Source organism: Mustela erminea, chromosome 14 (assembly GCF_009829155.1).
Source record: "Mustela erminea isolate mMusErm1 chromosome 14, mMusErm1.Pri, whole genome shotgun sequence".
NCBI classification, from domain to species: domain Eukaryota; kingdom Metazoa; phylum Chordata; class Mammalia; order Carnivora; family Mustelidae; genus Mustela; species Mustela erminea.
Window position 1 is genome coordinate 8675325 of NC_045627.1, and position 25601 is coordinate 8700925.

Below are 25601 nucleotides of genomic sequence, written 5' to 3' on the forward strand. Positions count from 1 at the left end.
ACTGTTTTGTTTTATTTCTTCTTTCAAAACCGTGTGCCTTTTACTTGCTTTACTTATCTCAGTGCCCTGGGGAGAACTTTAGCACTGTGTTGAATAAGAGTTATTAAAGTGGAAATATTTGTATTCTTCTCAGTCATATGGGGGAAGCATTCAGTCTTTCACTATTAAGTGTGATGTTAGCTACAACTCTTTAGTCGATGGTCTTTATCAAGTGAAGAAGTTCCTTTCTATTCCCATTTTTCTGAATATATATATATATATATATATATATATATATTAGTTATGAATCAATCAACTACATTTTCTGCACAAATTGACATAATCATGTGATTTTTTTTCTTCTTTACCCTGTCAGTATGATGGATTACATTGACTGATTTTCATATGCTAAACCAGACTTAAACTCCTGGAATTTGTCTGTAGTTTTACTGTTTCTTTATTCTATCTTTGCCAGGCTTTGGTATCAGGGTAATACTAGTTTTATAAAATAAATTGGGAATTTTCTCTTCCTCTTGCAATTTCTGGAGATGAATGTGTATAACAGGTTTTTGTTCTTTTTTAAACATGTGTTAGAATTCTCTAGTAAAAGCATCAGTGTTTGAGTATTTGTTTTATTTTTTATTCATTTATTTTGTTTATTTATTTATTTATTTGTTTGTTTATTTTGTTTTATTGTTTTACTTGAGGAGTTTTTAGATTACCAATTGAATTTCCTTAATAGGTAGAGGGCTATTCAAATGATCTATTTCCTAAGAGATAAGTTGTAGCAGCTAGTGATTTTTGAGGAATTGGTCCATTTCATCTACATTATAAAATTTATGCATACAAAATTATTTGTAGTTTCCTTTATCCCTTTGATATCTGCAGTGTTGGCAATATATTGGTAACTTGTGTTCTCTCTCTCTCTCTCTTTCTCTCTTTTTTGGAGGGTGGTGTGCAGGTCAAGCTTGCTAGAGATTTGTCAACTTAATTGACATTTTCAAAAAACTGGTTCTCTATGTTTTTCTCAATTTTTTATTTTGTTTTCAATTTCACTGATTTTTATTCCTTATTTTTTTCCTTATGCTTTCTTTGGGTTTCTTTTGCTACTCTTTTTCTAGATTCTTGAGGTGGAAAATTAGATTAATTTGAGACTTTTCCTCTTCTGTTATGTAGGTACTTAGTGAATTTTCGCTACTGATTTAGCTGTGTCTCACCAGTATTGATATGTTCTGTTTTCATTTTCTTTCAATTTAATTCATTTTCATTGCCACTGAAACTTTATCATTGAAATTGGTTATTTAGAATTGTGTTGTTTGGGACACTTGATGGTGAAGTCAGTTGAGCATCCAATCCTTGGTTTCTGCTCAGGTCATGATCCTAGGGTCGTGGGATTGAGCCTCACCTCGGACTTTGTGCTCTTGGATTCTCCTTCCCTCTCCCTCTGTCCTTCCACTTCATGGTTGCATGTGGTCTCTCTCTAAAATAAACAAATTAATCTTTTAAAAAAATAATTGTATTGTTTAGTTTGCAACCATTTGAATATTTTCTTGTTATCTTTCAGTTATTGACTTCTAGTTTGAGTTCATTATGGCTGGAAAATACACTTGGTATTATTTCAGTTTTTAAAAATTTGTTGAGATAATTTTATGTTCCTGGTTATGTTCTGTCTTGATATATGCTTGACTGTGATGTATCTTGGTGTGAACTTCCTTGAGTTTATCACCAATTTCTCCTCTTCTTATGGAACTCTGATGACCAGAATCTTAAATCTTTTGTCATAATCCCACAAGTGTCTGAGACTGTTTATGCTATTTCAATCTATTTTCTCTCCTTTATTCATATTATTTATCTATTGTTCTGTCTTCCAGTTCATTAATTCATTTCTCTATCTCTGTCATTTTGGAACTGAGTCCTTCCTTTGAGTTTTTTATTTTGCACATATATTTTGCATTATTTTGTATTTGCTTCTATGGTATATTTTTACTTAGAAAATTTCTATTTGGTTCTTCTTGTATCTATTTCCTTGCTGACTTTCTATTTTTTTGGTTGAGATTCTGTTTTTTCCTTTGTTCCAAAAGTATTCTTAGTTGCTTATTGAAGAATTTTATGAACACAAATTCCAAATCTTTGTCAGATAATTCTCTCATTTCTGTTATCTCAGTGTGGCATCTATTAATTGTCATTTTTTTACTCTGAGATCTTCTTGCTTTGCATTATTACAAATAATTTTCTATTGAAATCTGGACAAGATTCTGGGTACTATGTTATGAGACTCTGGATATTATTTCAGCCTTCTGTCTTAACTGGCTTTCACTGACACTACTCAGCATTGCTTTGTTACCTTCAGGTGGGGTTAGAAATCAAAGCCCAGGCCATCAAAGGTGGCTGCATTGACAAATACCCTCCCACCTTTTTTTTTATGTGAGAGAGAGAGAGTGCACAAGTGGGAGGGGCAGGGGGATAAAGAATCCCAAGCAGCCCCACAGGGCTCCATCTCATAGCCCTGAGATCATGGCTTGCACCAAAAGCAAGAGCTGGATGCTTACCCGACTGTGCTACCCAGCCACCCTAAAGACCTCCCACCTTTAGTTTGGGATCCAAAACAGCTAATTCCTAAGGTACTGGGAACCAGAACTAGACCATACCTCCCAGATGGTAGCAAGGTTGGCAGTTCCTGAATGTCTGTCCTCAGGCAGAGCCCACGATGCAAGCTGTACAACCCTATGCCCTCAGGAAGTTTCCCTCCTGCCAAGTCATGTGATGCACATGGTGACCCAGCTGCCAGAAGAGTAGCGCTGGTTAGAGAGAACCAGTATGTCAGTGGCAGCAAAAATTAAAGATGCGAAACAAACCCGAAGGAACCTTGTGTCTGTATCCAATTAAAGAGGTGACAGTGTCCTTTTATTTCAGCTCTGGCTACCTTCTTTTGTCTAGATTTTTCTAAGGCCATCCTGTCGCATGAATCGAACAACAGTCCATCCATAACTCCATTCTGGGTTTGCTGTATGAACAGACACCCATCAAACTTCTGATTCCAGCCAGTCACACTTCCCCCTCGAAAGAAAAACAGGAATAATTCTCCCATAAATAGTCTGTGTGTGCTGACAAATGGAAATTTGAAGCAGTATAATTAAATTTTTGTTAAATTATTTAAGTGTCTCCGGTGAAACAGTGTAAGAGAGAAGGTGCTTGACTTAGGGAGACATATCAGGAGGTGAGAAAGCAAAATTTGAAGGGCAGAAACTAGTGTAGTTATTTGCATTCCACATTAACATAAGGGAAGATACTTTTGAGTAAGTCAATCTATCCAGAAAGGCCTATGGCTAGAGTGTTGGTCTGTGGCCCTCAGGACACTGTTGCCTAGCAATGAACAAGGACTTGCCAGGCAGGTGCTGGGAAGAGCACGTGCAGAGAGACATGCACCTAACATTTACCAGCATTCTGTACCCCCCTGGAGACTGCGGTGTGAGATACAAGCCCCCATTTTCTCTCTGAGCAAACAGAATTGATGTTTATGCAATTGGACGATTAAGGCAGAAATCCAATTACTGAGCTAATTAGCACCTTTGAGTGGTAAGCACCAAATGTAGGGGAGGAAAGCACTGGAGAAAAGCTCAAATGACCCGGTATAGCTGACAGTTCACCTTCTTAGAGAGTCTGGTGGAGAGCCAGAGGCCCTGGGGTACCCAGGCAGCTTGGCTTAGTTATTGCTGATCAAATTTAGCACTCTGCACCCAATAGCCTTTTGAAAAGATAGCTTTCCAGTTAACATAGTTTAAGGTGTTTTAATTCCCCGAGGAATATAGTAAATGAATTTCTTTTGGCTCAGCCCCACTTTAAAAATTGTTTATTCTGCTGCTAAAAATTCCATTTGTCCTAGGTCTTCAGGTGAAATTAAAATTCCATTTAGGGACTTCTTATGCCAACATGGGATTTCGGCCTTCATTAGAAAGAATTTTGTTGTTTGCTGTATTTTTTGCCACCCTGGGCTCTTATTTTCAAAGCTGATCCGAGGGTATTTGGAAGGAAAACTGAAGCAATAGTAGAACAGAGTGGTGGGGCTAACAGCGTTTTTGAGATGCAGCCAAATAGTTCTTCTCTCCAGTCCCACAAAGCTCAAACAGGATCTCACCTAGATGCTTCTCAAGTATCTGAAACAGATGGAAAAGAAGAATACTTTTTTTCTTAGCTCCATATAAATATATTTTTTAAAATATTTTATTTATTTATTTGACAGAGATCATAAGTAGGCAGAGAGACAGGCAGAGAGAGAGGAGGAAGCAGGCTCCCCACTGAGCAGAGAGCCTGATGCAGGGCTCGATCCCAGGACCCTGAGATCATGACCTGAGTTGAAGGCAGAGGCTTTAACCTACTGAGCCACCCAGGCTCCCCTATTTTTTTTTTTTAATCTCTCTGATTCCCAAGAGACAAGTTCACAACAGAATCCTGTATTCTGAGATTTTTTCTTAAGAACCATATCTAATAAGGAGTGCTTGTCATTTATTAAATCACACTCAGGATGTCAATGATCACCTTTAACTCTAAGTTGGAAGTTGGTGGCGGCTAGTCTCTTTTCTTCTTAGTCATGAGAGAAGAATTAACATTAGAAACAGCATTATTTTGGATCCTTCATTTATTCATGCTAGTTGTGAGCAAAGGGGGTTCTTCATGCTACTCAGGGTCTGCAGTGAGAGGGCGATATAATCAAATAATCACAAAAAGAAATATACGACATGGTAGAGTCAGCCCACCAGGTTCAAATCCTGACTCTACATTTATGTGTGGTTTGGGGACTGTAGTTAATTTCACTGTGGTTCAAGTTCCTACTCGGAGGGAATGGGTATAATAATAATACCTACCTATGAAGGATATGATGAGTTAGCTCACGTGGAGTACTTACATAGAGACGTGTTACAGGACTATTAGCTGTCATCACTGTTAGTAATATTAACTATGACAGGCTCCCCACAGGAGAGGTGCGATATGTGAAAGAGCATATGACATGAGTCTCACCTAGAGCAGGGGTCAGAAAGGCTTCCCTGAGAGCGATACTGGGGCCAGACTTGAAGCAGTAGAGGAGTCTGTCAGGAAGGCAGATGGGGTAGAAAGGACTCCAAGTAGAGGGAGGACGCCAGAGTCACAAAGGATGCCAGGGAAGGCAGGGTGACAGGAATAGGAGGTCAGGGCATGCTGCAGATGTAGAAAAAGGCTAGCGTGGTTGGAGCAGAGAAAGGAAAGGCAGGGGCCAGACATGTGAAAGATCAGTTTTTTCACAAATGTGAAGAGGAGCTTCATTATTGTTCAAACTTGTACGTAAGCCTGTATTCGATGGTATATTTCTAGTGAAAGCCCTTTCTTAAAGGCTTCAGTTTAACCGTGTGAAATTGCCATCTTTGTACATCATGAACAGTTAAATATTCAAGGTCATGTGGTTAAAGTCAATCTCCTATTTCATCCTTCTAAGGGTGTTGAGACCACCACTGAAGATCTGAAACAAAAAGACACAGAATGCCTGGGCAGCTCCGTGGTCAAGTGTCTGCCTTCAGCTCAGGTCATGATCCTGGGGTCTTGGGGTTGAGTCCCATGCTGGGCTCCCAGCTTAGTGGGGAATGTGCTTCTCCCTCTCCCTCTGCTTCTCCATCTTCCTCTCCCTCTGCTTGTGCTCTCTATAGCTCCTTCTCTCAAATTAATGAATTAAAAAAATCTTTAGGGGCACCTGGGTGGCTCGGTGGGTTAAAGCCTCTGCCTTTGGCTCAGGTCAAGATCTCGGGGTCCTGGGATCGAGCCCTGCATCGGGGAGGATCCTGCTTCCTCCACTCTCTCTCTCTGCCTGCCTGTCTGCCTACTTGTGATCTCTGTCTAATAAATAAATAAAATCTTTCAAAAAATCTTTAATGGATTAAAAATATAAATAAAAAACAAAGCAGGTCAGGCACAGTCTCTGAGCAGAGCTATTGCACTTATAAAGTGTTTCTGGGACACATGAAGGTCAAGGATGGCTGAAGTATTAGGGCAGAAGCGGGTGGATAGAATGGGTACAGACAGTAATTTGGGGACACACCATTGATCAATCACCCCTCAGAATTCCGGAGTGAGTCCACCCGCACTGGATGTCTTCAGAAGCAAGGGGCCACATGGGTTGGCTGGTTTACTTGAGACTCTGAACGGAGGTGAGTTGTCATAACCGGAGAGATTTAAAACTGGCTCTGATGGCTGTTTGTCACCATGGCTGCAGACATTCTGTCATCTTCTAGTTGGTAAGACCCAATTTCATTCTTGTGCTTCAATGGAAGAGAGGCCTGGAAGAATGCGCCCAGCGCTCGAAAGCAAGTGGTGGTGATGCTGATCGCTCACCAGTTTTCTGGGATCAGTTGGAACAGAAAGATGCCTGTGTGGGTACCACTTTTAAAATCAGAAGGCGAGTGACATTCCATCGGCAATCCAAGTGCTTGCTTTCATTTTATGGACCTGGTGCTCTAACTTGATAAGGCACAAGGCCATTCTCCCAATCCTGAGATGTCATCATCTCTCCCCTCCCTGGGTTTCTTGTAATTTTCCCTCTCTTCCTTATCGTGAGACCCCTCTCCCTTCCTGCAGCATGTCCTATAGGAGCGATCCCCCTCATTGGTGAGCTCCACGCCCCCTGCCTTCTCCACTACACAGCCAGTTCCGCAAACCAACTCTCTCTCCTCTGTAGTGTTCTACTTGTGAACTTCTACCCTCTGTGCCCCCTTCTAGTACATGGCGTGTGGATAATTCCAACACGAGACTGGTGGTCAAATTGAAAAGGATCCAGGTAAGCAAATACCTTCCTTCTTACTCTTTAAATTCCTTATTTATTCCCTTATATAGATGGCTTCCTTCAATCCAAACGGGGGAAATGAGTACTCACTCTTTTTAGTCACTGGAAATATGTCTGGGTAATGAATATGCTGACCAGAAAAATGAAATGATACAGATAGACAGAGCAAGCCTCCTGACTGGGTTTGGAAATACTCTTCTCTGTTACCTAGACTTGCTATGGTCCCTGTTCAGTCTAAAGTGACTGTCAGTGAGGACATCTTAGTTTGTGTGTGGCAAAAGGCAAATATGGACTCAAAAGGCAAGACCTTGTTACTGGCCTTGTAGCAAAAAAAAAAAAAAAAATTGTCGTCAGTCTTACAATGTTCTCAACAGCAAACCATTCCTGCATGTAGGGTCCTGTAGTCTTCAGAAACTTCGTTCAACATTAAGCTGTGGAAGGACTTACCTGCTAGGAAATTATCTTACTTTTTGCTTTCTCCATTCTGTTACATTTTTAACCATTTTGCCTTTTTTCCTCATATCAGAATGCAGAGTTAACCCATCTCTATTTTTATCCACCTCACTCTCGGCTGTGCCAAAGGTTTTGTCTAGGAGGAGTGGTATCATGTCACTATCTACATCTGATTGCATGTACACAATTACTTTGAACTCGTCATTAGAAATGGTAAAATACCTGGAGAGACAGGCTTATTTTTTGTTGACCTAAAGTTCAACTCATCAGTACAATGTGGGGGCGCGGGGGGCCTGGTAGGTTACGAGTGTCTCTGATGCGCAGCCCTGGGACTCTGTGACATTGCAGGGCCGCCGACACGAGGCGTATGGACAGAGTCACGAGTGCGTCTTCCCTCCAGTTATTCATGATCCTTGTCTCATTTTAATGCAATTATGCGGCTCCATGGTCAAGGTGTTCTTTCTACAAAGACTCCACTTTGGTGGTTGAAATTATTGCTTTAGTTAAATATCGAATAGTTTGGAGAATTAAGCAAAAATTCTCTCATCCAGGCCTTCCCTTTAAAAGTGGCAGAGACTCTGAAGTAATCTCTGATTAGGGTCTCGGGATGCGTGTGGATTCACTGTCAGACATGCATCGAAGGGCGGGTCAGGCAGGCTTCTTCTGCACAGAAGACTGAGCATGCTGGTACTTCAGGAGACTGTGTGACATGACTCAGCCCACAGAACCGTCTGTTTCTCCCCGTTAATCACAATTAGGCTCTACGTGCACTAATTTCAATTCAGCCTTCAAATGCTGTGGGTGCTCAGCGAGCATAGTCATAGTTGATGGCGTCATCTTAGATTTCTTACAGGTGGACCAGTGCTCTTCCTTACATAAGAAGGGGCTAGTTTTCACCTTCCTGCACCCCCAGCCATGCTCCCTTTCCCTAAGGTTCGGACCAGGGGAGGCTCTACTCAGACATGCAGCCCTTACCTGGACTTCCCCCGATGTTGCCTCCACTCCAATAGACCCATCTAGAAGGATTTCTTCCTTGGGGCGGCTCTGCTTCTCCGACTTTCCAGAGCCAGAAGTTCACTCCCAAACATAAGAGGCCCCTAAAATAAGAGTACTGAATGTAAACTTTTCCCTCAGACCCTCCTGACACTTCCTCCACACATGAGACCACCGAGCAGGAGGACATCCAGGTTTATCCAGTCTTCTCTTTAAAGTGTGTTTTGTCCTTCACTGTGACAGATCTGATAGAGGGAATGGAAGGGGGATTAAAGGAAAGATACCATAACCCCCAATCCCATGCCCCCCACCCTTCCATCTCCTTTCCTGTACCCCTCCTTCACTCCTCTCTCAGTATTACCATTCACCCAGTCAGAACAGCTATAATTAAACAAGCAAGCAGGCGGCTGCTGATAATGCCGAGTCTTGGTAAAGATGAGGAAGAGCTAGAACTCTCAGTCATGCAGCTGGAGGGGAAGCAAACGTGGTACAGCCACTTTGGAGAATGGCAGCCCCACTCCTAGGTATTTATGCAAGAGAAACCCAAACTTACGTTTCTATAAACTTCCGCTTATAAATATTTTTTGGCGGATTTCTTCCTAATGACTAAAACTGGAACCAACCCAAATTTCCTCCAGCGGATAAATGGATAAACAGGGTCTAGTGCATGCATACCACGGAATACTACGCAGCACTGAAACGGAGCAGACTGCTGGGTACAGCCACATGCGTGAATCTCAAATGCATCTTTCTAATCAGTGGTTATGTGAAGTTGCATTTATTAAATTCATAGGATTGCACATTAAAAAAGATAACGTTTACTCCACATAAATTATCCCTCCATAAATCTGAATTATATATATAATTTAGAAGCAGTAAATGACATCTATATATCTATGTGTATATAATATATAAAAACCTGAATTTGTCTATAATACATAATACTAGCAGTAATCATTTATATTTATATGTAGCATACGTGTGTGTGTGTCCACACGTATGCACACGCATGTGCGTGCACACACACACACTTACGAATTGATGCTGTTTATTGTCTCTACGCCTCAATGACTTTGATTTCACAAAGCCCTGGGAGTTACTTGACAGGTGTGTCCTTAAAAACAGAATTCTCTTAAAGAAGCTGTAAGACCTATGGTGTTATCCATGATTCAACAGACATTCAGTTAGTTCCTTTTGTGCGTTAGGACTTCCACCAGGGTTGGGACAGAGAAATAAGCAGATTCAGATGCAGATCTGTCTTCCTTCACGTCTTGTCTTCTGCACTTCATTTTCTCCACTGGATTGGAGAAATCAAATGCAAATCAAATACCCAGATATACACAAAAACCGAAAGTCAGATTCTAACTGTAGCAGGTGCTTCGGAGTAGAGGATCACGGTGCTGTGAACCTGTAATAGGGGATTTGGCCCAGCAAACTGGTCAGTGGAGGCTTCCCTGAAGTAGCCATTAAGATGAGATCCGAAGCACAGAAAGTGTGCAAAAGCCAGAGAAGAGTGGAAGAGCAACCTGGGCAGAAAGATTGGTGTCTACAAAGGTCTGCGTGAGAAGGGCTTATGAGTCCCTCCACTGGAAGAAGTTCTCTGCTGAGCGTTAAGTGAGAAGGGAGGAGGATACTTGTGTGAAGAGAGGATGGAGATTGGAATAGGGAGCAGATCCCACCGGCCTCTTGTGTGTCCATATATCCGAGGTTTGCTCCTAGCTTATACCTACAACTGTCCCAGCTTATACCCGGGAATAATAAATTATATGGGATCCTTTTATAGGTGATGTGAAGAGGCCTTGTTTCTATTTTAAGAGCATTGAAAAACCACTAACGACCAGAAATAATGGGGCTGAGGGGTCCTAGAGAGAGTATTCAACTTCTGAAGTCAAAAAGCTCGTTCCGGCTGTGGTGTAGGAAGTAGTTGAGGCAACAGGGGTCCCAGTAAAGATACACCAGGGAGTCATAGGACTAGTGTGGCTGTCCACTTGAGAAATAATTCAGCTTGCAATAAGGTAGATGTAATGCAAATGAGGAAGGGTAGAAAGATGCAAAAGATATTGAAGAAAGTAAAATTGAGAGGCCAGCATGTGAAGGAGTGGGAACAGAGATCCTGGGTTATGGTTGTCTGGGTACTGGTACCATTTCCTGAAATGTGCAACAGAAGGGGGGCCCGACCCGGGCACGTTGGAGGTGAGGAGCATTTGGGACATACCAGAGCAGATGTTAAGTAAACAAGTAGGTGCACAGGTCTAGAGCTTAGACAAGAGACCTCAGAGGTATGAATTTGTAAGTCATCTGCATTAAGACAATAATTTAATCCATTTGTGTAGACGAGACAGCCCAGGAAAAAGAGAAAAGTAAAAAAAAAAATAAGAGGGTTTCACAAAGTCAACAAAAATGGGCAAAGTATCTACAAATCCTGCTTTACCCTTGATCAAATGACAACTCCTCATTTCCCAGATCTTAGTGCATAGGGGTAAGTACCCACTGATTGTATTTCTTGTTCTGTCTTTAGGGAGTGATGACAACAATCTTAATTCCATCTTTTATGTGCACCTGACGCGGGCCCTGCAGGAGTCCCTATGTGGAGACTTAGTTCTTGGTTGATGGGGTAAGTACAGCTCTGGCGATTGCTTTATTTTGGCCTCTGACTACCTCAATGCTTTCGTTCACCTGATTGAAATTGGAAATGGTCTTGTCACCTTTCAGCTTCGAGGACTGGAATTTTGAGGTAAGAATCTCTTCATTGTGGAAGTTGTTGGAGGCCAGTTGCCTAAATTAGTTATCGCGCAAAGCTTTCATGAGAAGTCTCCGTGAGGGGAAGAATAGATTGTGGGGTGAGGGGGAGCTGCTTACAACCACCCTCATTTATGTATTCTGGTGTAGATCCATCCCGGCCATCTGAGGGAGTAATGAGGTGAACCGTACCGTTTGGTGAAAACCTTTGGCATGGCAAGTCAGAACTTTGGTTTAATCCTTCTAGAAAAAACTCAGATGTGCCAGGAGGACATGGAGTGTGCACGGGCTCCACCTGGGGTCAGCCATACCTGAAACAGAAGCTGCTTCTGGGATTTCAGGTGTTGAGGCCTGCATGGGGTCATCGTTCTGTGTCTGAGCCTTTTGTCTTCAACTGTACGATGAGAAGAGGAGAATGGCGGCCTCTTAAAGTTGCGTGACTTAGATGAGATCATGTGTTTGCAGGCACGGTGGGGATGCTTATTGGTTTGCGGTTATGGAGTTGACCCGAATCTTGAAAGCGTGACCCCAGTTTTCCCTTTATTCTGCCCCCGGGGCAGGGTGGGGAGTGGGCGGGGATTAGCACAACATATGTTCTCAGGGGCCCTTCTCCTGTGTTCTTTGGTTATTTCCTCATTCGGTCCATGTTTTTCCAACACCTCCTCTTGTCTGGCCAAGTTCTAATTGCGGCAGTGCCATGGGCACATGACTATAGACTCCTACCCTTGTGGCATTGACCTTCAGTGGGACATGTGGAAAACAATAAACAAATGAGAAAACGAACACAATGGTGGAAAGTTATATGAAAGAAGTAAATCACGTGTCTGTGACCGTGATCACCACAGAGGGCGGGGCTGGGGGCTGCTACATTAGACGGGGCGGCCAGGGAAGGCAGCCACGGAGAAGGATGGTGCAGGCTGGGGGCTTCTGTGGATGAGCGGGGAACCCTGACGTGACCAGAGCAAACCAGCAGGCCTGCCACAGGCTGGCACGGTAGGGGGTGGGAGCCCAGGCACGTGGGGCCTCCCAACCAGGATGAGGGGCTGCATTCATTCTCTGCATAATGGGGAGCCGTTTAGGGGGGTCTCGGAGTCACCCAAACAGGGGAGGAAGGGGGAGGCAGAGGAGTTCAGGGAGATTTGGACGTGGACAGGGCTGGGCTGAGCAGCGTTGGTGGGTGCGGGAGAGAGGAGGCTCGGCATGCTCCCCCGGTTTCCAGGTTGGGCACGTGGTTGGACAGAGGTGCCTTTACTGAGACTGGGAAGCCTGGAGGCGAACAGCACTTTTGGGTTTGGGAATGTAACCAAGGGCTCCATGTTGGTTATTTAAATAGACTTTTAAATGCTGTCGACTCGCGGGACACCTGGGTGGCTCAGTTGGTTAATCAGCTGCCTTGGGCTCAGGTCATGATCCCAGTGTCCTGGGATCGAGTCCCACATCCGGCTCCTTGCTCAGCAGGGAGTCTGCTTCTCCCTCTGCCTCTGCTGCCACTCTGCCTGCCTGTGCTCTCTCTCTCTCTGACAAATAAATAAAATCTTAAAAAAAATAAATGCTGTCGACTCGTATAAGTGGATCTGTCAAGTGGCTAATTGGACTTAAGGGCCATATATTCACTCAGAAGACATTTAGCAAGCACTGGGCTGGGTGCTGTGAGTACAGACGTGCAGGGGCCCCAGCTTAAGGAGCTTGGAGCCTTGCTGACAAGAGATACATACTGAGCAATGAGCAGTGCCATGCGTGGGGGGCCATGGGGACCAGAGACGAGGCATCAGACTAGGCTCTGGGTCAGCTCGGCAGAGGAGAGGCTGCAGCTGGAGGGGAGAGTGGGCACGTGATGATAAAAGGGCCAAACAGCCATTTTGGGTTTCCAGGTGGCTTGGGAGAAAGGGCTCCCAGAAAATGCTGGAAAGATGAGTAAGAACCAGGTCATCACCCTCCAGACCCTCACAGTGATGAAAACATACCTTTTAGCCAAGAACAAATTGCCATCATTTTATATCTTTAACACAGTTTCCTAACATTTTAACCAAGCATTTTGGTTCTAAGCTTTAGTCTTGTGACAATCCATGACTTTTATTAGAATTCCTAAATAACTTTGTACCATATATATGTGTGAACGTGTACGCACACGTGTGTGTGTGTAAATACACGCACACACACACACACACACACAGATATATATTTTTTTAGAATGGTGGGTTCTCTGGTTTAAGCATGTAATTCTATGCATCCTTACAAATTTTAAGAATCGAATTCAGGGAATTTACTTTGGAAAATGTTACTGGGCCAAGGGAGTAGCGATCCAACTCTTCACAATGAAGAGAGAAGCTGTGTTTCCCTGAAATTATGCCCAAATGCCAGAAAATGCCACAGGAGGTGGTGCAATAATGCAACAGCCTTGTCCTTTTTGAGAGCTTTTAAGTTTTCCTGGAATTCAAAGGAGAATTTTTAAAGTGAGCCTGATTGACCCTGAGTTAGAGCTTCTGTCACAAGTGCCATGGGGCATCCATTCTGCTGGTGAACTAACTGACCCTTGAGTTTCCAGACTTCCAAGTTACCTGGATGTTGGAAGCATGCAAAACCTTACCTGTGAGCTCTGCACACCATGAACAGGCGTTCTTCTTAACCCGTCACCCTGAGCGTTATGGCTTTGCCTCATACCATTTTGGAGGGTGTAACCAACCATCAAAAACATAATGGTTTAGCACAACAAGGATGTTTCTTCTTCACTGCCTTGTGGGTGACTGGTGGTTCTTCTGCTGGGCTCACCCTGGGTTTCTCAGGCGGCTGCATTCAGCTGGGAGATAAACCAGGCTGGAAGGTCTGAGGGCCACATCCGGAGCTGGCTGCCAACTCGGGCCTGTGGCTGTCCTCCCCATGCTGCTCAGTGTCTAGAGGGTTGGACTAGGTGTGGTCTGGGTTGTCTTGGTGTTCCAAAGAGGGGAATGTGGCCACCGTGAGGCCCTTTATGTCCAGTCTCTGAGACAGGCACCGTGTCACTCCCATCATGTCCTGTTGGCCAGTCATCCCCAAGGACGGCTCCAATTCGTGTGGTGGAAAGGAGCCCTGTCATACAGCATGAGTCACTGGGGCCAGTATTGGAACTACACACCAGGCTCCCGAAGCTGCCTCAGGTGAAACCCAGAACATGGCTTAGAACCAACACACCAACTGTTGTGTTCGGTGAGACCGCCCAGGAGGATCTCCTACGTGGTTTTTCTTCCTCCTGCCAACCACAGGAGAAATGGAACCTACCTATAAGAATGGCCTAAGCCAGAGGAGGAGTCAAGATGGTGGAGAAGTAGCAGGCTGAGACTGCTTCAGCTAGCCGGAGATCAGCTAGATAGCTTATCTAAAGATTGCAAACACCTGAAAATCCATCGGCAGATCGAAGAGAAGAAGAACAGCAATTCTGGAAACAGAAAAACAACCACTTTCTGAAAGGTAGGACCGGCGGAGAAGTGAATCCAAAGCGACGGGAAGATAGACCCCGGGGGGAGGGGCCGGCTCCCGGCAAGCGGCGGAGCAACGGCGCACAAAATCAGGACTTTTAAAAGTCTGTTCCGCTGAGGGACATCGCTCCAGAGGCTAAACCGGAGCGAAGCCCACGCGGGTTCAGCGTGGCCTCAGGTCCCGCAGGGTCACAGAAGGATCAGGGGTGTCTGAGTGTCGCAGACCTTGCGGGTATTGGAACGGGAAAGCCGGCTACAGAGACAGAGCCGACAGTAAGCTCACAGCTCGGTGTTACCTTGAACTGGTCGCAGGCTCGGAGAGCTCGGAGCGCGGCCGGAGGTCAGGCAGACGGGAGTAACTGGGCGCTGTTCTCTGAGGGCGCACTGAGGAGTGCGGCCCTGGGCTCTCGGCTCCTCCGGGCCGGAGACCAGGAGGCCGCCATTTGTATTCCCATCCTCCGGAACTCTACGGAAAGCGCTCAGGGAACAAAAGCTCCTGAAAGCAAACCCGAGCGGATTACTCACCCCGGCCCCGGGAAAGGGCGGTGTAATTCCGCCTGGGGCAAAGACACTTGAGAATCACTACACCAGGCCCCTCCCCCAGAAGATCAACAAGAAATCCAGCCAAGACCAAGTTCACCTACCAAGGAGTGCGGTTTCAATACCAAGGAGAGCAGCAGAATTCCAGAGGAGGAGAAAGCCAAGCACGGAACTCATGGCTTTTTCCCTGTGATTTTTTTTTTAGTCTTGCAGTTAATTCAATTTTTTTCTTTTTCATTTTTTTGTTTTTTTCTTTTCTCGCCTTCGGGTAAATTTTTTTTTTTAAACTGTTACCTTTTTCTTTTTTAACGATTTTTTACTAGTTTATCTAATATATATATTTTTTCATGTTTACATTTTTCTCAGGTGTTTTCCTTTTTTTTTTTTTTAAATTCTTTTCTTTTCTTTTTTCTTTTTTTTTTCTTTCTTTTTTCTTTTTTTTTCTTTCTTCCTTTTTGAACCTCTTTTTATCCCCTTTCTCCCCCCTCACGATTTTGGATCTCTTCTAATTTGGTTAAAGCATTTTTTCCTGGGGTTGTTGCCACCCTTTTAGTATTTTACTTGCCCCTTCATATACTCTTATCTGTACAAAATGACAAGACGGAAAAATTCAACACAAAAAAAAGAACAAGAGGCAGTACCGAAGGCTAGGGACCTAATCAATACAGACATTGGTAATATGTCAGATCTAGAGTTCAGAATGACAATTCTCAAGGTTCTAGCCGGGCTTGAAAAAGGCATGGAAGATATTAGAGAAACCCTCTCGAGAGATATAAAAGCCCTTTCTGGAGAAATAAAAGAACTAAAATCTAACCAAGTTGAAATCAAAAAAGCTATTAATGAAGTGCAATCAAAAATGGAGGCTCTCACTGCTAGGATAAATGAGGCAGAAGAAAGAATTAGTGATATAGAAGACCAAATGACAGAGAATAAAGAAGCTGAGCAAAAGAGGGACAAACAGCTACTGGACCACGAGGGGAGAATTCGAGAGATAAGTGACACCATAAGACGAAACAACATTAGAATAATTGGGATTCCAGAAGAAGAAGAAAGAGAGAGGGGAGCAGAAGGTATACTGGAGAGAATTATTGGGGAGAATTTCCCCAATATGGCAAAGGGAACGAGCATCAAAATTCAGGAGGTTCAGAGAACGCCCCTCAAAATCAATAGGAATAGGCCCACACCCCGTCACCTAATAGTAAAATTTACAAGTCTCAGTGACAAAGAGAAAATCCTGAAAGCAGCCCGGGAAAAGAAGTCTGTAACATACAATGGTAAAAATATTAGATTGGCAGCTGACTTACCCACAGAGACCTGGCAGGCCAGAAAGAGCTGGCATGATATTTTCAGAGCACTAAAGGAGAAAAACATGCAGCCAAGAATACTATATCCAGCTAGGCTATCATTGAAAATAGAAGGAGAGATTAAAAGCTTCCAGGACAAACAAAAACTGAAAGAATTTGCAAATACCAAACCAGCTCTACAGGAAATATTGAAAGGGGTCCTCTAAGCAAAGAGAGAGCCTACAAGTGGTAGATCAGAAAGGAACAGAGACCATATACAGTAACAGTCAACTTACAGGCAATACAATGGCACTAAATTCATATCTCTCAATAGTTACCCTGAATGTTAATGGGCTAAATGCCCCTGTCAAAAGACACAGGGTATCAGAATGGATAAAAAAACAAAACCCATCTATATGTTGCCTCCAAGAAACTCATTTTAAGCCCGAAGACACCTCCAGATTTAAAGTGAGGGGGTGGAAAAGAATTTACCATGCTAATGGACATCAGAAGAAAGCAGGAGTGGCAATCCTTATATCAGATCAATGAGATTTTAAGCCAAAGACTATAATAAGAGATGAGGAAGGACACTATATCATACTCAAAGGGTCTGTCCAACAAGAAGATTTAACAATTTTAATTATCTATGCCCCCAATGTGGGAGCAGCCAACTATATAAACCAATTAATAACAAAATCAAAGAAACACATCAACAATAATACAATAATAGTAGGGGACTTTAACACTCCCCTCACTGAAATGGACAGATCATCCAAGCAAAAGATCAGCAAGGAAATAAAGGCCTTAAACGACACACTGGACCAGATGGACATCACAGATATATTCAGAATATTTCATCCCAAAGCAACAGAATACACATTCTTCTCTAGTGCACATGGAACATTCTCCAGAATAGATCACATCCTCGGTCCTAAATCAGGACTCAACCGGTATCAAAAGATTGGGATCATTCCCTGCATATTTTCAGACCACAATGCTCTAAAGCTAGAACTCAACCACAAAAGGAAGTTTGGAAAGAACCCAAATACATGGAGACTAAACAGCATCCTTCTAAAGAATGAATGGGTCAACCGGGAAATTAAAGAAGAATTGAAAAAAATCATGGAAACAAATGATAATGAAAATACAACGGTTCAAAATCTGTGGGACACAACAAAGGCAGTCCTGAGAGGAAAATATATAGCGGTACAAGCCTTTCTCAAGAAACAAGAAAGGTCTCAGGTACACAACCTAACCCTACACTTAAAGGAGCTGGAGAAAGAACAAGAAAGAAACCCTAAGCCCAGCAGGAGAAGAGAAATCATAAAGATCAGAGCAGAAATCAATGAAATAGAAACCAAAAAAACAATAGAACAAATCAACAAAACTAGGAGCTGGTTCTTTGAAAGAATTAATAAAATTGATAAACCCCTGGCCCGACTCATCAAAAAGAAAAGAGAAAGGACCCAAATAAATAAAATCATGAATGAAAGAGGAGAGATCACAACTAACACCAAAGAAATACAAACTATTATAAGAACATACTATGAGCAACTCTACGCCAATAAATTTGACAATCTGGAAGAAATGGATGCATTCCTAGAAACATATAAACTACCACAACTGAACCAGGAAGAAATAGAAAGCCTGAACAGACCCATAACCAGTAAGGAGATTGAAACAGTCATTAAAAATCTCCAAACAAACAAAAGCCCAGGGCCAGACGGCTTCCCGGGGGAATTCTACCAAACATTTAAAGAAGAACTAATTCCTATTCTCCTGAAACTGTTCCAAAAAATAGAAATGGAAGGAAAACTTCCAAACTCATTTTATGAGGCCAGCATCACCTTGATCCTAAAACCAGACAAGGATCCCACCAAAAAAGAGAGCTATAGACCGATATCCTTGATGAACACAGATGCGAAAATACTCAACAAAATACTAGCCAATAGGATTCAACAGTACATTAAAAAGATTATTCACCACGACCAAGTGGGATTTATTCCAGGGCTGCAAGGTTGGTTCAACATCCGCAAATCAGTCAATGTGATACAACACATCAATAAAAGAAAGAACAAGAACCATATGATACTCTCAATAGATGCTGAAAAAGCATTTGATAAAGTACAGCATCCCTTCCTGATCAAAACTCTTCAAAGTGTAGGGATAGAGGGCACATACCTCAATATCATCAAAGCCATCTATGAAAAACCCACCGCAAATATCATTCTCAATGGAGAAAACCTGAAAGCTTTTCCGCTAAGGTCAGGAACACGGCAGGGATGTCCATTATCACCACTGCTATTCAACATAGTACTAGAGGTCCTAGCCTCAGCAATCAGACAACAAAAGGAAATTAAAGGCATCCAAATCGGCAAAGAAGAAGTCAAATTATCACTCTTCGCAGATGATATGATACTATATGTGGAAAACCCAAAAGACTCCACTCCAAAACTGCTAGAACTTATACAGGAATTCAGTAAAGTGTCAGGATATAAAATCAATGCACAGAAATCAGTTGCATTTCTCTACACCAACAGCAAGACAGAAGAAAGAGAAATTAAGGAGTCAATCCCGTTTACAATTGCACCCAAAACCATAAGATACCTAGGAATAAACCTAACCAAAGAGACACAGAATCTATACTCAGAAAACTATAAAGTACTCATGAAAGAAATTGAGGAAGACACAAAGAAATGGAAAAATGTTCCATGCTCCTGGATTGGAAGAATAAATATTGTGAAAATGTCTATGCTACCTAAAGCAATCTACACATTTAATGCAATTCCTATCAAAGTACCATCCATCTTTTTCAAAGAAATGGAACAAATAATGCTAAAATTTATATGGAACCAGAAAAGACCTCGAATAGCCAAAGGGATATTGAAAAAGAAAGCCAACGTTGGTGGCATCACAATTCCGGACTTCAAGCTCTATTACAAAGCTGTCGTCATCAAGACAGCATGGTACTGGCACAAAAACAGACACATAGATCAATGGAACAGAATAGAGAGCCCGGAAATAGACCCTCAACACTATGGTCAACTAATCTTCGACAAAGCAGGAAAGAATGTCCAATGGCAAAAAGACAGCCTCTTCAATAAATGGTGCTGGGAAAATTGGACAGCCACATGCAGAAAAATGAAATTGGACCATTTCCTTACACCACACACAAAAATAGACTCAAAATGGATGAAGGACCTCAATGTGCGAAAGGAATCCATCAAAATCCTTGAGGAGAACACGGGCAGCAACCTCTTTGACCTCAACCGCAGCAACATCTTCCTAGGAACAACGCAAAAGGCAAGGGAAGCAAGGGCAAAAATGAACTATTGGGATTTCATCAAGATCAAAAGCTTTTGCACAGCAAAGGAAACAGTTAACAAAATCAAAAGACAACTGACAGAATGGGAGAAGATATTTGCAAACGACATATCAGATAAAGGACTAGTGTCCAGAATCTATAAAGAACTTAGCAAACTCAACACCCAAAGAACAAATAATCCAATCAAGAAATGGGCAGAGGACATGAACAGACATTTCTGCAAAGAAGACATCCAGATGGCCAACAGACACATGAAAAAGTGCTCCATATCACTCGGCATCAGGGAAATACAAATCAAAACCACAATGAGATATCACCTCACACCAGTCAGAATGGCTAAAATAAACAAGTCAGGAAATGACAGATGCTGGCGAGGATGCGGAGAAAGGGGAACCCTCCTACACTGTTGGTGGGAATGCAAGCTGGTGCAGCCACTCTGGAAAACAGCATGGAGGTTCCTCAAAATGTTGAAAATAGAACTGCCCTATGACCCAGCAATTGCACTATTGGGTATTTACCCTAAAGATACAAACGTAGTGATCCAAAGGGGCACATGCACCCGAATGTTTATAGCAGCAATGTCCACAATAGCCAAACTATGGAAAGAACCTAGATGTCCATCAACAGATGAATGGATCAAGAAGATGTGGTATATATACACAATGGAATACTATGCAGCCATCAAAAGAAATGAAATCTTGCCATTTGCGACAACATGGATGGAACTAGAGCGTATCATGCTTAGCGAAATAAGTCAAGCAGAGAAAGACAACTATCATATGATCTCCCTGATATGAGGAAGTGGTGATGCAACATGGGGGCTTAAGTGGGTAGGAGAAGAATCAATGAAACAAGATGGGATTGGGAGGGAGACAAACCATAAGTGACTTTTAATCTCACAAAACAAACTGAGGGTTGCTGGGGGGAGGGGGTTTGGGAGAAGGGGGTGGGATTATGGACATTGGGGAGGGTATGTGCTTTGGTGAGTGCTGTGAAGTGTGTAAACCTGGTGATTCACAGACCTGTACCCCTGGGGATAGAGTATTATGCCTCCATCAGAAAGGATGAATACCCAACTTTTGTAGCAACATGGACGGGACTGGAAGAGATTATGCTGAGTGAAATAAGTCAAGCAGAGAGAGTCAACTATCATATGGTTTCACTTATTTGTGGAGCATAACAAATAGCATGGAGGACATGGGGACTTAGAGTGGAGAAGGGAGTTGGGGGAAATTGGAAGGGGAGGTGAACCATGAGAGACTATGGACTCTGAAAAACAATCTGAGGGTTTTGAAGGGACGGGGGGTGGGAGGTTGGGGTACCAGGTGGTGGGTATTATAGAGGGCACGGATTGCATGGAGCACGGGGTGTGGTGCAAAAATAATGAATACTGTTATGCTGGAAATAAAAATAAATTAAAAAAAAAAAAAAAGAATGGCCTAAGCCTATTAATGATGTCTTGGGAACAAAACATCAGTTAACCTGCCCAATACCGCTCACTCCTATACAATACGTTTTCTTTGACCTAGTTCTACTGTAGACTGGAACACGATGCTATTTAACAGAGCAGGACAAAAACCCAAGTTATGCTGTATTTGCAGGCAGGATCCAGGGGACCTAAAAGGACTCTTCCTTTTTATATCTTTTTGCAATATTTATTACAATATTCCCAGGGAAGATCTTGTTTTCTTTCTCCTCCTGGAGTATTTTTCCAAGCTATCCCTTCAGTGTTTCACTTTTTTCTCCAGTTTCCTATATTCCCAAATAGCTGTCTTTTTTTCGGTCAAATGTGACCTACTTCATTATGACCTGGGGCAGTCCAAATCCAGCTGTGCTCCCTTTCTGAAGCACACTGAAGCTGTCAGTGGAAGTGTGGACCACTCATGGCACAGACCGAGTCTAGGAAATGAACAGCACACGCTGGAGGAAGAGGGAAGACAACCTCCCATGACTGGGGAGCAGGAAGCCCATCTGTCCATTTCTCACTGCAAGGGATGCAGCTGTATCCATAGTAGTTTTTAATTGCAAGCAGCAGAAATCAACTGTAATGAACTTAACCAGGAGGAGGGTTTATTGGAAGACATTGCACAGGGCACAGACTTTCTGAGAAGGCTGGAAAAGCAGGCTTAGTGATTCTAAGTCAAGAGCCATGTCTAAAATCACGCCGTAGCACTGATCCCATGAAGCGGTCACATCTCAGCAGGGAGGAGGGGGGACATGGGCGCTGCCCTCACTTTATTGACACCATGATCCTGGACGCTGCTGCTGCCCCTGCTACCCCCTGAATCTGGATGAAGAGCCTCTGCTGCCATCACCCCCCCTTACAGAATACGTCCCAAGCACCTGCTTCTTTTTGTCACCAGCACATTAGTCAAAGTCTCGGGTGCAGCTCATGAATGAAACAGAGACCACATGCCTATGCTCTAGATGCAAGGGAGGCTGGGAAAGAGGGTGTCTTTCTCAAACACAATTCTCAGTTCCCAGAGCAGGAGATGACCACTGCCTCTTTCCAGGACTCACCATATGAGTACATTGGTTGAAGTCATCCTAGCTGTTGTCATGGTTAAGTCTCAAATCTCCATGACTGACACAACAGAGGCTTATTTTTGTACTCACGTAGAATCTGATCAGTGAGAAGAGTGGTGGAGGTCAGGGATGGTTCCCTTCCACACCGTCAAGGGTCCTGGCCAATGGAAGCTTTGCTTAGTCCCTACACATTGCTTTTGAGGTCACTCTGTGCTTCAGCATCAAGGTGGCAGGGAGTGGAGACTTGCCTAAAGGGTTGCTTTGGGACAGACCTGTACCTGTAATACATCATCTACTCTTCTATTCTATTGTTTAGAAACGACATAGCTGGCTGTAAGAGAAACTAGGAGATGTTGTCTAGCTGAGTACCCAGGAGAAAGAGTAAAAGTAAAAAGTTCAGAACAATTGGCTGGCTTGGCTTCTGGGTAATTTTCCAAATATGCAGTAGAGATTTAGATCTTGGATAGCCCAGAAAATGATTAAGGTCCATGACACATCTTTAATTTATTTATTTTTGGACTGGTACTGTAGGGAACAATTGAAACCAGTTCAAACCAAGAATACAAATAAGGAAGCTGCATTTTTCTGTCCTACTCCTTTTGGCTCACACATCCTAGAATAGAAATAAATTCTATATTTGTTAATATATAGGTATTGTGGTACCTTTGCTGCTCTTGGGTTTATGAGTATTACTTGCATCTGCCTCACCAAGGAGTCTCTCAGGAAACCATTCAAGACTTGATAGATTAATCATTGGCTTTAAATCAAAGTCAAGGTAACAGATAACACACTTTAGAAGGTCCACAGTATGAGGGGCACCATGTTCAAGGTTTTTCAAAAGAAATGGAATATATTGGATTTTAGGTCCATTTAACCATCACTGTAGGTGGATATAGAAACATGGAAAAGCGAGAGTTGATTATCTGTTCAATACATTTCTGTTCTCCTTTAGTCAACCAGGTGACCCAGGCTGATGGGTTCATCCATTCCTGTTAGAAGGGGAGATGACTGAGGACTCACGGTGCTGTGAACAAGAGAAGCCAGGCTACTGGAAATACTTGAAATAAAGAGGGAGAGAACCAAGAGTAGGAGCCAAAAGTAAGAGGCACTGGAGGGAGTCTCTTATGACATGAATGTGAACTCTGAGCTAAGGAGAGAGCACCAGCCTGTGAAGATGACACCTATGGTCAGAACCGCCACAGTCCCATCACTTCCTCCCAGTTAACACATGGGAAAGCGAGGAGCCAGGAGGTGAATACGTTCTGCAGGCTCACAGCTAGTTAGTGCTGGAACTAGGCCGGCTCACAGCTACTTAGTGCTGGAACTAGGCAGGCTCACAGCTACTTAGTGCTGGAACTAGGCAGGCTCACAGCTACTTAGTGCTGGAACTAGGCAAACCCACGTGACTCTCTAGCTCTTAACCAGAATTTCTCTTTCCATATTACCATTTTACCTTCTTCCTTCCTTTCTGCTTTTGGATATTTGTTTGTATTTGTATTGTAATGCTTATTTAGTTTGCAAACACTAAGTAACCGGGTAAAATGCCTTCAGTTACTGGCACATCCTTTCAGAAGTTCCACATTATTTTTCTAGTAGCCCCTCCCCCCAAAAAAAAGGCAACCAAAAGGTATTTAAGATATCAAGCTACTTAACAGAGCATCACAGGTGACTTGACCTCTCAGATTCTGGATTCATCATTGGAACCTCGGTGTGATCTCTAAGTTCCTAGTGTATTTCCAGCTCAACAAGCCATCAGGTCAGGAGGTATAAAATACTTCCACCATATGATACACTTTCAGGAAAGTTAAATGTGTCCTCTCTGCCGGACCTGAAGTATAATTCTCTCACAGGGAGTAGGTGTTATTGGTGGACATCCCAGTCTTGAGACCATGGCTGTGAACTTCATGCTAATATGGTGCCACACAGGGAAGGTCAGCACCCTGGAGCATCAGTGCACCAGATGATGATGGGCCTGGGCAGTGAAGCAGAGTGGAAGGATTTCAGGCAAAGGGAAGAGGAGGCTTGCTATGATGGTGAGTGATAGAATACCAAGGGCTGGGAGAATGGAATCCATAGTAGCTCATTGACAGTAAGAGGAGAGGAGGGGGAACATATAGCCCAGATGCAGTTAAGAGATGGGTGTGAGGACAGAAGAATCGATGGAGTGGCAGCAATCCAGTCGGCCAGTATGAAGAGGCCACAAGAGATTAGGTATCATGATTTTAAAGGAAGACATGTTAAGGTTGCTCGTGTTTCTCCCTAAGCCACATGCAGCCTCATGGGTGCAGGTAGAGAATGGCAGAGCTAGCCTTAAGCGGGATTGAGACTGAGTTGACTGAGTGCCATAAGGTAAACCAAGGACAAGGAAACTGACAGCGTGTGCAAAGGTGTGATGATGACAGCAATGGCCAGCCATGGAATGCCACCTGGGGTCGGGGGAAGTAAGGGTATGAGAGAGGTGAGGAACAGGACCTGGTGGTGGACTTTCTGGATCCAGGAAATGTACGTCAGCATTGTTGAAGTTGTAGTGTTAGAGGAAATGAGCTAGAAAGACAGGAGGTGGTCGCTGGAGAGCAGTAGCTTTGAAACTAACACTCACAGGGGGACACAGTCTTTGGTAATCACAGCTTAGGGTCTTGGCCATGGAGATGAATGACTGAGGTTGAGTGGAAGATGAGATCATTAGATGAGTGGGAGTCGGGGCTCAGGATCCTGGAAGGAGCTTCTCTGTGATCCTGAAATCTCCAAGAGATTTGCTCCAGGGGTATGCTGGAGAGTGCCAGTGATCCTGGGCCAGAATCTCCATGGACTTGGAATTACCTAGAAGGCCCTGGAAGGAGGCAACAAGGGAGAATGGTGCAGTGAGTATGGTAACTCTGAGTTATTATAAGTAGACAGAGAGAATGGCCTGAGAGCATCCCTGAGAAGCAAGAGGACATATTCCAACCTCCTCTGTCTGGGGCACCCGAGGAGTGTGGGAAAACAATAAGCCCCACTCCAGAGAGCTGCAGAAGGGACAGGGAGAGACAGCTTTCCAAAAGGGCACCAAGGAGAGGAGGAGAACATGCCAGTAAGTTGAGGAATGGATCATGAGTCTCTGATGGCATGGTGAAAGGATCTCAAGAGTTTGTGGCCTGGGTGGAAGTTGGGTTAAATTCAGGTTAGAAAACATGGTTTATCCAGTGTTATGGAAATTACGCTATAGGGGGTCCTGGGCTCCTCTTGGCAGATGACGTGAACTGCCATAGAGCAGTGTTCTTTCCAGGGTAATGAAGCGGATCCTATCATCTAAGGCTGGGTCACACGCAGCAGGTTCACAAGCAGCAGGGCCACATGCAGGGAAGTTCTGGGGCTGCTGAGATGGGCTTTAGTTACGCATGCAGCTTCCATTAACCTCATTAATACAGATGGGACCACTACGTTTTTATCATAGCAAGATCAGTTTTCCAGAAATCTTCCTAGGGGAGGGCTTAGGAAATCTTAAGGAGTCATTTGATCATGTGGCG

General features: G+C 43.4%; 1 pseudogene; it reads left to right on the plus strand.

Moving 5' to 3' along the window:
* The first annotated feature begins 6207 nt into the window (after nucleotides 1-6207).
* LOC116573587 overlaps nucleotides 6208-25601 on the plus strand; it is a 65178-nt pseudogene continuing 45784 nt past the window's right edge.